The sequence below is a fragment of the Mirounga leonina genome, unplaced genomic scaffold (assembly GCF_011800145.1).
Source record: "Mirounga leonina isolate KUSES-001 unplaced genomic scaffold, KU_Mleo_1.0 Mir_151, whole genome shotgun sequence".
Taxonomy (NCBI): Eukaryota; Metazoa; Chordata; class Mammalia; order Carnivora; family Phocidae; genus Mirounga; species Mirounga leonina.
In genome coordinates, this window is record NW_023270377.1 from 7377604 (window position 1) to 7390703 (window position 13100).

The window sequence follows — 13100 nt, forward strand, 5'->3', positions numbered from 1 at the left end:
CATCAGGCTCCCTGCTCGGCGGGAAGCCTGCTTCTCCCTCTCCCACTACCCCTGCTTGTGTTCCCTCTCTCTCTGTGTCTCTCTCTGTCAAATAAATAAATAAAATCTTTAAAAAACAAAAGACTCGAGAACTAAAAGCTTGAATTACTGAGATGGAATCAAAATAGGAAGACACAGTCATCGTGCTGTGTCTAAAAAGGATGAGAGTGAGGGGCCTGCGTCAAGGCGCCCAGAGTGCTTGCTAGGGCAGGGGTAGCAACGGCCTTCACGACGTCTAACTGCACCTCTAGAACAGGGGTCCACAATCTACTGCTCATGGGCCAAACCCAGCCATTTTTGTAAATGGAGTTTCACTGGTACATAGCTGTTCTTATGCTACGGAGGCAGAGTTGAGAAGTTGCAACAGAAACATATGGTCGGCAAAGCCTAAAACATTTACTCTCTGGCTTTTACAGAAGTTTGCCGACTCCAGCTCTAGGACACGCTACCAGAAAGAGTCACCATCAGGGCATCGCCCTTCTCCCCAGTGCACTGTGCTCCTAAAACCTGGTATGGTTTTCTACAGAGCAGGTCCCTGTTTGCACCCTCAGTTCTGTGTGCTGCATTATCACTTCACCCTTTTACCAGCCAGACCCACCTTCTTCCAGCATTCAGTCTAGTTCATTCTCAGTACAGTGTTCTCAAATGCTAACTTTTAATCCATGTTGTGATTCTACTAATTAAAACTTTAAGTAATTTGATGTATTTCAGAAATCTCTCACAAAGATACTGTGTAAGCAAGAAACTCCACCAGAGGCTCCACCTCTGGGAAATCCAACCTAAGATACTATATTTAAGTCAAGTTTCTCTCACATCAAAACAACTGTAACGGTCATCTCTGGGTCTTTTCTTTTCTTTTTTCTAAGTAGGCTCCACACCCAATGCAGGGCTTGAACTCATGACCCCTGAGATCAAGACCTGAGATCAACAGCCAGACGCTCAACCGACTGAGCCACCCAGCCACCCCTGGGTCTTTTATTCTTGAATCACTACCCATTCTTAACCTCCTTCAAGCTCCCCAATGCCTGTATGATAATAGCTGAACTCCTTTACTAGCATGAAGACATTTCAGGACATGAGCCCCCCACCCATCCCCCCACCTTCTACCAGCCTGGCCTGGTCTCCTGCCACATCAAATCCTGCCTTACATTTTAAGCTCCAAAACACTAATATATCTATAGTTTTCCAAATCTACCATGTCCCTCTCCCTAGTTGCCTAAATTTACAATATAGTTTTATATATATATGTATATCTATATGTCCTGAATCATTACTAGTTTCTATAAAACATGGGATAAGATACACGTATTGAAATTTTTAAAATAAAAACTGAAAAATTTAACAATAGCAGTAGCAAGCAATAATATAATACTACTAGTAATGATAATTTATAAATATTACCAAATGCCAGTACATTTCCCTAAAACCTAACTTCCTTGCCTTTCATATACACTGTACCATTAACTTAATTCAAAGATCAACAAATTTACTTTGCATCGCGTATTGTAGTTTCAAGCAAGAATTATATAACTAAAGGTGATCTTAAAGACTATCTGGATCTTCCAGGTATTTCTGAATTCTTTTTTCATTAGTGGGGATAAATTTGAAGTAAATGACAGAGAAGCTGCAGCCTGATGTCCCTAATGGCCAGTGGCATATACTTGTCAGAAGGCTTGTCAAGAATGCAGTGTATGATTAATTAATGAAGTGGGATCATCATTAGGGCACTTCACCAGATATATCCTGCTATGCCTACTTGCAGACACTTGGTAGGATGACACTTCTTGGCCCTCTTGTAGTTGAGGAGGGCCAGGTGAATCATTCTGGCCAATGAGTTTTAAGTAGAACTGATGGAGCCATTTCTGGGCAAAGACATTTTAAATGTCCGCAGCTCTGTTTCCTTCTGCTACAGAAAAGGGGAACACTCCTGATGGCAGCTATTCCATTCAGCCTGGGCTCTGGGGTGAAGATAATACAAAGTGAGGTCCTAGGCGATCTTGATGGGCAAAGAGCATAAGTAAAAAATATACAATGTTGTTCCACAGTATAACCTTAGCTACCATACAACTTTCCGGCAATTTAGATACCTCAAAGGAACACATAGTGACACACCAACATTTTACATCAACATTTTATGTCTACTGTAAATAAATGTTATCAGTGATAAATTCAAGAGCTGGGAATAGTAAATTTGAGTTATTACGTGCTCTTAGCTAAACTAAAGGATGAATAATAGTAATATCTGACATTTCTTAAGCACTTACAATGTGCCAGCATTGCTGTAAGTACTTTGTCTACATTAATTCATTCTGTACAATGAATGTGAATTTCACGAAACCATCTCCATGGAGTTACAGAGGACTGAATTAGTTTTTTAGCAAATAATCCTGAAATATTAATTGGGAGTTTCCCAGCACAAATAAGCTACTCTATCCTTAAATGATACGTTCCTCATTTCAGACATTTCAATTTGAATTATGGAGATCTGAAGGCATGTTTAGAGCAGGCAAGAACCTGAAATATTTGATCCCAGAGCTGGCAATAATGAAGAAGAAAAGATGATTGTTAAAAATAGGCTTGTGTATATAACAATTTGGGGGAAATCTGGTCGTGGTAGTAGATACACCTTACCTACCAATCTGCTGTGGGTGGAGGCTCCGAAGACCTTGCCTTCCATCATTAAGTACCTTCCAAGTCTTTCTCAGGCTTGCCATACAGGCCAAGAAACCAAAGAGTTCTAAGAAATCCTAGTTCCACAGGAATTGAGAACAATCCAAAATGATAGTGGTTATATAAGAGATTGGATTAAATATAATCTAGTATGATGGGTGCATATTTAAAGAAGAACTTGGAAGACAAAACTTTAAAACAATCACTTGAAGGAAAAGCTAGTTGTCAAAGGAAACAATTTACTGTATGAGACCAATTTCATGTGACCATAAGAAAGTTTGGAACAGCCACTGAAAATTGGGGATTAAATGTGCACTTTGATTTTTCTGTTGTTTGTTTAATTTAGAACAAGAGTAGTAACGCCTATCAACACTTCCTTTATTCTTGCAAACTCGTTATTTCTTTCTGTGCCAATCTCTTCTAAAATACCCATCCATACTTCTATTATTCTTCTGCTGAAGTATAAGTTTAGATAAAAATAAGTTTTCTTAGTGACTGCATAATAGATGTTAGGAAATATAGAATAATTATCCCCACTTCTCCACCCTCCTTAATTCATGTATAGACTTTGCTCTTTTGAAAATTAAGTGAAATAATCCTGTCCCAAGAGGAAATCAGACTTCACTAACAAAGTGCTTAATTGATTTATTCCGACTGTATCTTCTCAGGCTGATGGAAGTGCTCAACAAATACCTGGGGGGTGAATGAATAGCAGTATAGGTTTCCAGCAGGTATCAATACATCAAATCAACTCCAGCCTTTCTTATCATAGTTTTAAGTATTCAGACAAAAAAAATAGAGAAGCTAATTTTCAACAAGTAGGAATTTCACTTGAAATCCACCCCTGACTCTTCAGCTAGTCAGGTTCTGTTTCACGCTGTGGAACAGTCTAATTGAGTTTCATTTTATTTATTTATTTTATTTTATTATTATTATTTTTTAATTTATTTGACAGAGAGAGAGACAGAGAGAGAGGGAACACAAGCAGGGGGAGAGTGAGAGGGAGAAGCAGGCTTCCCAAGGAGCAGGGAGCCTGATGTGGGGCTTGATCCCAGGACCCTGGGATCCTGACCTGAGCCGAAGGCAGACGCTTAAGGACTAAGCCACCCAGGTGCCCCTAATTGAGTCTCATTTTAATATGTTCTTGTCCTCCTTCTTTACTCTGATTTCCTCTGGGTCACTCACTATGGCTACATCAACTAAGCTGCTCACCCTAGTTCCCAATCAAGCAAGGTAGGCAATATTTAAACAGCTCTGGCTCCTCCTATAGGAGGCCTTAGCTTTTAACCCACCTCCTAGATCCAAGATACCACAACTTAATTCTGGGCTCCCAAATCTCCCTTGGTACAACCAGAAAAAGGCCCAAAATTCTGGCTCTCAGGGTTGGTCTTCTGCTTTGGTTCTTGCTCCCAGTACTGCTCTAGCCCATTCTCTTAGCCCGGCAATCAAATGTTATCCCTGACTCCCAGCCCAGTGGCTGCCTCTATCAGTCTGTTTATAGTAAGAGAGCCCCATATCTCTGAAATCAGACCCCTGTCCCAAAGCCCCAGAAGGACCCACCTCTTACATGACAACTGCCTACTTGCCTTCTGAATACCTGTGCCACATGCCCCATGAATGTGTGACCTACTGCCAGGTCAGGATGACAGCTGGGTCTGTAACCCCTTGTTCGGTAGGCTGTAGCTCTTGATTTAACTTTATATTTGGGTCAGCTCTTTCAGTATCTGATGCACCATCTAGAGTTACCAGATGTCTGGTAAGATTACAACACATTCCCAACACCTGCCTTCATAATGCCCTGAGAAGCTATCATACCTGTCTAGTCTTAAGATGAAACCACTAGAATTCTAATTAATTTTTCTTAAATTGTCTATTTTCTAAGAGTTAATACTAGGCCTTTGGTCATTTCAATTGATACAATCATCCTTTTTACCCATGATGGCAATTCAAGATACTTCCTAATGCTAAGGCATATATTACAATTTCCTGGATTTATGCTGATTTTTATGACACTTGACAATATTTATCTATAGATCTAATAACTCTCTTCTTTAGATCTCTGAAATAACAAATAGCAATGAGATCATGAAATAAGAAGATGTGACTCTGAATCCCAACTCTGCCATTCCCTAGTTATATATTCCCCAAATAAGTAAAATGTATAAGCTAAGACTTGGGTTTCTCATTTACAAAACTGGGATAGAGACAACAGCAGACTACATGGTGTGGGGCACTAAATACAGTTCCTGGTATACAGTAAGCACTAAAAAGTTAGCAATTGTCCAGCATCCACAGGGTTTATATATGCTTATTTGTGATGTGCTATACTGGAGTAGTAAAAGAGGAAAGTAATAGGAGAAACTCATTACAGTTAATAAAAAAAGATGAAGGACAAGGTTGTTTAATGATTATGAATGAACTTGATGGGACAAAGGAAAGAAAAGGAAAAGGAAAGAATGCAAGAGGCAGGGCAAAGATCAGATAAATCGCAAAGGGAGGAGCATTTACAAAGAGCAGTATCTATGGGCTTCTGCAAAAGGGGCCAAGGCTGTTGGTCTCCCTGGAGGGCAGGAGCTTGAGAACTGCTTTTCTTTACCAGTGTCCAGGAGAGCTGCGAGAGGGGTCACAGCCCTCAGACAACGGCACAGCAGGGACAGCCTTACTCCACATACTCCTCCCTCCAAGTGGAAATGTTCATAATCCTCTCTTGCCCAGTTGTTCTCAACCCAAGGCATTCTCATCCTAAAACAAAACCAAACCTCTCTTCTCCATTCCCATCCTTCAAACCTCACTGCAAACTTAACCTCCTCTATGAAACCTTCCCCAGTTCTCTCACAGTGTGGTGTTCCCATAACAACACGTATTTCTCTTGCTATTTTGCAAACCATACTACAACTGTTCCCATCCCCATCCCAGCCAGCCAACGAGCTCCTTAAGAGCAAAGCCTGTGACCTTTTCCAGACTCAGCCTGTGACCTTTTCCAGCTTCAAGCACAGAATAGGGTGGGAGGAGGATGAGAAGCCACTAGGTACAGCACAGTTCTAGGCAGAATCATCAGGATCTATGAAACAGCTCCTAACCATTTGGAGGACATGTCTCCCCGACTTTGAAAACCTGAGGAATGGGGCGCCTGGGTGGCTCAGTCATTAAGCGTCTGCCTTCAGCTCAGGTCATGATCCCAGAGTCCTGGGATCGAGCCCCGCATCGGGCTCCCTGCTCAGCGGGAAGCCTGCTTCTCCCTCTCCCACTCCCCCTGCTTGTGTTCCCTCTCTCGCTGTCTCTCTCTCTGTCAAATAAATAAAATCTTTAAAAAAAAAAAAAAAAAGAAAAAGAAAACCTGAGGAAAACCACAGACCCTCACCCTAGAAAAATGCGCGCGCGCACACACACACACAGACAAGAAAAAAAAAAACAAACCCACAAGAGCCGTAAGCTAAAAGTCATGAGATCTGGATTCCACTCCCTGGTCCTGCCAAAAGCTCCAACCAAGCTCTCAAACAAATCACTTAATGTCCCAATTGGCAAAGTGAAGAAACTATATTTTGCCCCTCAACTATCCTTCATTAGACGTCTATAATAAAAATTACATACATATACTACAAATGTGGAAGAATTCTAAAATTAAAATTGTTATATAAGAGCAAATTATTGTTTATGATTGCCTCACAGCTTGACTCTTTAACAGCTATTTTGCCAAAAAAAATATGCTGTGAAAGAAATTGACTATTTACTACTACAGCTAAAAGAATTGCTGTTTTTTTCTAAAACCCCAAAGGCCCTGTAGTTTACATACCCAAGAGGGGTGAGCACAACAAGCATAAAGAAGCAAAGATGAATAATCCAATTAATTCACATTTGCTCACACCATTGACTACAGATTCCTCTGATAACAATATGCTTTTGTACTAACAAACCTGTAATACAATTGGCCAGTATGCTTTGAGATGTTTATATTCTACATGTCAGGGATGCATGAGGACAGTCTGAATATTCTCTTCTCTCTAGTTTGACCCTGTCACCAACAACTGTCACAGGTGGGCTACAGCCAACAAGTCTCCCCGCTTCAGAACGGGAAGCTATAAATACTTACTCTAACTAAGGAGGCCTAAGAGACATACCTAGTGGGGTTGCTAATATGAAAAGCAATTGTCAGGCAGCCACTGTGAAAACCCTTAGGAGCGCCACAGAAAAAGAATAAGCAAGGAACCCTGGGCCATCCTCTTCATTCCAAATCTTCTGAAAGCTGAAGAGGGCTTCATTTCCCTTCATCTACTACCAGCAACTCAAAGGGTCCTCCTTGCCAATCTAAGCCTCTCTCTGTGTCCGTACCAATCCCTGCTCAAGAGGATGTTATCAATAAAGAGAGGCGTCAGGATCCAGTAGATCAAAAAATGCCTTCCTAGATTTGAGCAGATCACATGGATTATGAAAGCCTGAGTTTGCTGACACCCATTTCACTGGACCTCTGCCCCTCTACACCCTCAGAATGCATCAGCTTTTTCTCTAAACCAGGCACAGCTGAAATTTTTGTTTTGTTTTACAAAAGTTACCTTTTTAACACTTGCAATATGTCATATCCCCTATTTCATTCCTGATATTGGTGACTTGTGCCTTTTTAAATTTTTGTCAGTTGTACTAGAGGTTTATTGATTTATTGACTTTATCCTAGAACAAACATTTTCTTTTCTGTTTTCAATTTCATTGATTTCTGCTTTAGACACAGATGAAATTTAACCACCATGGTTCATATCCCCTGATGCAGGGGCACGGGTCTCTCCACGGTCTCCTCAGCTGACCTCTAAATGCTGGCTCACCCAAGAACTCAATACTCAGGCTTTTTTCCTTCAGCTACACTCTCTAGATGATCTCATCCACTAGCACAACTTTAACACCACACATATGCTGATGACTCCCAAATTTACATCTCTAGCGTCAATCTTTCCTTGGAGCTGCAGGTTCATTTGTTCAAACATCTTGTTTTGTTTGTTTCTTCATTTTCAATCATTTAAATACATTAAAATGCACAAACTGATTGGTCTTGACTTACATACACAATTATGAAACTATTCCACATCAAGATAATGAACATGCCCATCACCCTCAAAGCTGCCTTGGGGCCCCTTGGTAATAATCCATCTCTCCTACTGCTGCCCCAGGCAAACAATGATCTGTCTTGTCCATACAAATCAGTGTGCATTTTCTAGAGTATATAAATGGACTTATATAGAGTGTATATTCTTTTTTGCTTAGCTTCTCTCATCCATCATAATTTATTCTGAGATTCATCCATGTTGTTGCATGTATCAACAGTCCATTGATTTTTCTTTTTTAACTGCTGAGTTGTATTCATTGAATAGGTACAGCAAAATTGGTTTTTTCATGCTGATGGACATTTGGGCTATTTCCAGTTTGGGGCTATTAAAAAAAAAAGTGGCTATGAATGCATATACAAATCTTTATGCAAACAAATGCCTTCATTTCCCTAAGGTAAATATCCAGGAATGGAATGGCTGGATCATGGTAAGGTATATGCTTAACTTTTTAAGGAACTGCCAAACTGTGTTCCAAAGTGACTATACCATTTTGTATTCCCACCAGCAGTGTATGAGGGCTCCAGATGCTCCGTATCCTTCTCAACACTGGTTTTGGTCAATCTTTTTAATGTTTGCCATCCCAGCAGTTTTACAGTTCTATCTTGTGCTTTTAATTTGTATTTTCTTAATGACTGATTATGTCAAGCATCTTTTCCTATGGTTATTTGCTATCCATATATCTTATTTAGTAAAGTATCTCTTCAAATCTTTAGTACAGTTTTTAAGTAGTTGTCTGTTACTGACTTAAAAGAGTTCTTTACAGTCTAGATAAAAGTCTTCGGTCAGATACATGTTTTGCAAATATTTTCTCCTAGTCTGTAACTTGCCTTTTTGTAACAGTGTTTACTGAAGAGCAAAAGTTTACAATTTTGATCAAGTCAAATTTATTGATTTTCTTTTACGTTTCATATTTAAGAAATATTTGTCAAATCTAAGATCACTAAAATTTTCCCCTTATAGAAAGTTCATACTTTTTACACAAACATTTATCTACAATCCATTTCAAGTTAATTTCTGCATATGGTACAAGGTAAGGGTCAAAGTTCATTATTTTTCATATGGCTATACAATTGTAATAGCACATTTGTTGAAAAGAGATCCTTTCCCCACTGAATTACCTTGGTACCTTTGTAGAAAATCAATTAATCATATATGTATGGGTCTACTTCAGGACTCTCTACTCTGTTCCATTGATCTATATGTCTATCTTGACATTACCACACAGTCTTGATTACCAGAGTTGTATAGTAAGCCTTGAAATCAGGCAACATGCAACCTCCAGTTTTGTTCTTCTTTGTTTTGGCTATCCTGGGCCCTTTGCACAACTATATAAATCTTAAAATCAGTTTGTTGATTTCTATAAAGATGCCTGCTGCGATTTTCTTTGGGATTGTGCTTAATCTATATATCAATCTGAATAAAACTAGCATCTTAACAATACTGAGTCTTTTAATTCATGAACATGGTATTTCTCACCGTTTACTGAAGTCTTACATAATTTTTCCCAGTGATGTTTATAGTTTTACTGTACATGTCTTGTAATTGGTCAAAATTTGGTCAAATTCTGCCCTAAGTATATCATAATTTTGATGCTATTAAAAAGATACTTTAATAAATTTTTTTAATTTCTAATTTTTCATTGCTAATATGTAGAAGTACAATTTATTTTTTTATATCAAACTTCTGTCCTCCAACCTTGCTAATCTCACTTATTAGTTCTAGCAGCTTTTTGTATATTCCTTAGGATTTTATAGGTAGAAAACCATATGATCTGAGAATAAAGAGAGTTTTACTTCTTCCTTTCCAATCTGAATGCTTTTTTTTTTTTTTTTAAGATTTTATTTATTTATTTGAGACAGAGAGAATGAGAGACAGAGAGCATGAGAGGGAGGAGGGTCAGAGGGAGAAGCAAACTCCCTGCTGAGCAGGGAGCCCGATGCGGGACTCGATCCCGGGACTCCAGGATCATGACCTGAGCCGAAGGCAGTCGCCCAACCAACTGAGCCACCCAGGCGCCCTGAATGCTTTTTTTTCTATTGCTTTACTGTACTGGCTCGAATATCCAGTACGGTGTTGAATAAAGGGGATGAGAAGGGACATTCTTACCTTATTCCCAATAATGGAGGAAAAGCAGTCTTTCACCTTACTAAGAATGATAACATCTCCTAGATGTTCTTTGCCAGATTGAGGAAATAATCTTTTATTTCTAGTTTGCTGTGAGTTTTTATTATGAAACGTTGTGGACTTTTGTCAATTGTAGTTTCTGCATCTATTAAAATGATGGCATTGGGCGCCTGGGTGGCTCAGTTGGTTAAGCGACTGCCTTCGGCTCAGGTCATGATCCCAGGGTCCTGGGATCGAGTCCCACATCAGGCTCCCTGCTCCGTGGGGAGCCTGCTTCTCCCTCTCCCACTCCCCCTGCTTGTGTTCCCTCTCTCTCTGTGTCTCTCTCTGTCAAATAAATAAATAAAAATCTTTAAATAAATAAATAAATAAAATGATGGCATTGACTGAAATATGGTGTTTAGTCTGTTAATACGGTGAATTACATCAAATGGCTTTTCAAATATTAAACCAACTTTGCATGCCTGAGATAAACCCCATTGCTCAGGTTGTATTACCCTTTTAATACAATATGTTGCTGCATTCTATTTGCTAATATTTTGTTGAGGACTTTTTCAACTATGTTTGTGAGGAGTACTGGTCTGTAGTTTTCTTCTCTTATAACGTCTTTTCCTTGTTTTGATATTAAGGCAATGCTGCCTTCATAGGATGAGTTGAAAAAGATTTCCTCCTCTTGCATTTTCTGAAAGCATTTGTGTAGATTCAGGATTATTTCTTCCTTAAATGGTTAGTAGAATTTATGAGTAATGAACCATCTAGGCCTCCATATATTTTCAACATCTCTATTAACATGTCTGAAAAGAAATTAAAACTTAACATGGCCAAGCAGAACTCATAATTTTTGCACCCAAACATACTCTTCCCTACTATCCCCTAACTTTAATTAATGACATCATACTCACCCATTTTGCTTAAACCAGAATCTTAATCCTTGATTCCCCCCCTTTCTCTCATCCTACTCCTCAAATCCATCTTCAAGTCCCATAAGCTCTACTTTCAAAATGTATCCCTACTTCTCTCCATCTTTACTGTCATGACTCAGTCTATGTCTCCTAACTGGCCATGCCAACACATATTGCCCCCGCTAATTCCATTCTCCAAATAGCAGCCAGAGTAATTTTTGGCTAAATAAGACCATGTCACTCCCTGGCTTAAAACTCCCATCTGGCCCTTAATCTCTTCTGCCTTTAGATATTAACTATAAAATAGAAAAACAACAAGCTGTGTCAATATAGCCTGAATATACTGACTGTGGGAATGCTGTAAGAATTTCAGTAAATTCTTATCTGCTTAACTAGCTCCAGTGACCTAGGAATTACAAAATCACAAATGTAGGCCTCTTGGGAAAAAACACAACTTTGCTGTGTTGAGTCTCAACGGAGGTATAGGTTTTTGTCTAGAAGCAAAGGCACCAAGGCAGAAATAAGAATGCCAAAGTCCTAAGCTGTCCTTCTACAACTTTTGATAATAAACACCCTCACCTCCAACCTACTCTCATCTTCTTAGGCTTCCTGTCCAAAGCAAGAGTGCATCTGACAATACCAGGAAAGGCTGTGCTTGCTGGTCTTAAATACAAATGGGGTGAAGAACAAGGAAAATAATGCAACTGATTTATTTATTCACATGTTTGTTTTTTTTAGCCATCCCCTGCCACAGCTAAGGTAGGAAGGATGTCAGGCAACTTGGCCTCGCTCTTTTTTTTTTCCCAAAGATTTTATCTATCCATATGAGAGAGTGTGCAAGAGCAGGGAGAGAGGGGGAGAGGGAGAAGCAGATTCTCTACTGAGCATGAAACGCAGGGCTTGATCCCAGGACCCCGAGTTCATGACCTGAGCCGGAGTCACTTAACCGACTGAACCACCCAAGCGCCCCGGCCTTGCTCTTTTTGAATCAACCTCATCCACCTCTGCAGAGCTCAACAGGTGCTCTACTATATGCTCTCCATTCCTATTATTCTTCAGCCAGTCAACACCTTACACCTGCTCTGGTCAGCTCTGGACTCACCCAATTTGCTAATTACTCTTCTATTTCTTTCTATTCTACCCATTCCCACTCCTTAAGTTAAAGGAAACCACCATCTTTCTTGTTCCTTCTCTGGGTCATCTAATTATGCCTCTTTACTCCCTCAAATGATCTCTAGGTATACTTCCTTTAGTTTGACCAGGCCCTAATGCACTCCTCTTACCTTCTTAGATCTCATCAACACTGTGCTAGATGATGCTTTCCAGAAAAGAGGAAGTGGCCTAAATCAATCTACGTTCCTAGGACCTGGATCCAACCCTTAGCTGTGCTTTTGGGGAATCAAGGGAGGATATAACCACAGCTGGCAGCAGCTGAGGATGGGCTGGGGGATGGGGACTAGGATAACTGACTCTTATAAAACACTCTGCACTTAACTTCACAGCACTAATCATAATTATCCTTACATCTGTGTGTGATTAGTATCTGTCTCTTCCTACGTGCACTCCCCATCAGACTAAAAGGTAAGAGCTATGTCTCTTGATCATTATTAACATACCTACACCCTACAAAATTACTTCCTTGGTTTAAAAACTGCCCATTCTAACTCAGTTACTCTAACCCTATCAGATAAAAACAAATTTACGTCTTGACAAAGCTTTGAAATAAAGTAGTATTTCTTCCATTTCTGTAAAAGCTAATAATAAAAACTGACATTGCTTGAACTGCTACATGGGTCAGGCACCATTCTAAGATTTTTACATGAATTCTCATTTAATCTTCATGACAAACCTATGAAGTAGGTACTATGATTATTCCCATTTTACAGATGAGGCCTTTTGAGGCACAGAAAGGTTATATAATTCACCCAAAGTTATATAGATGAGTGGCAGAAATGGGATTCAAGCCCAAGAAGCCTAGCCTAAAAGCCCACTCTATTAATCCCTACAGTACCTCTCACTGAAGAGAACACCATATTCCTCAATACCAGTGAATTGAGCCAAATAAAATAAAAGATATGAAGAAATGCTATAAAGAAAAACCCAGACTTAGACACACAAGTTGCCAGTTGTACAAGACAATTCAAAGAAACTGCTACTATGAAGCATTTATTTAAAACAAATTGGTTTTATTTAAAACAATTGTCAAAAACCACATTTTTCTTTCCAATTGACGTATACAGAGACTAAAACCCAGGATATTCTCATGTTAAAA

General features: G+C 39.4%; 1 protein-coding gene across 3 annotated transcripts in view; it reads right to left on the reverse strand.

The window, feature by feature from the left end:
* Nucleotides 1–13100, reverse strand: part of DIS3L2 (DIS3 like 3'-5' exoribonuclease 2) — a 341559-nt gene that overhangs the window by 259618 nt on the left and 68841 nt on the right. The gene's annotated exons all lie outside the window — the stretch shown is intronic.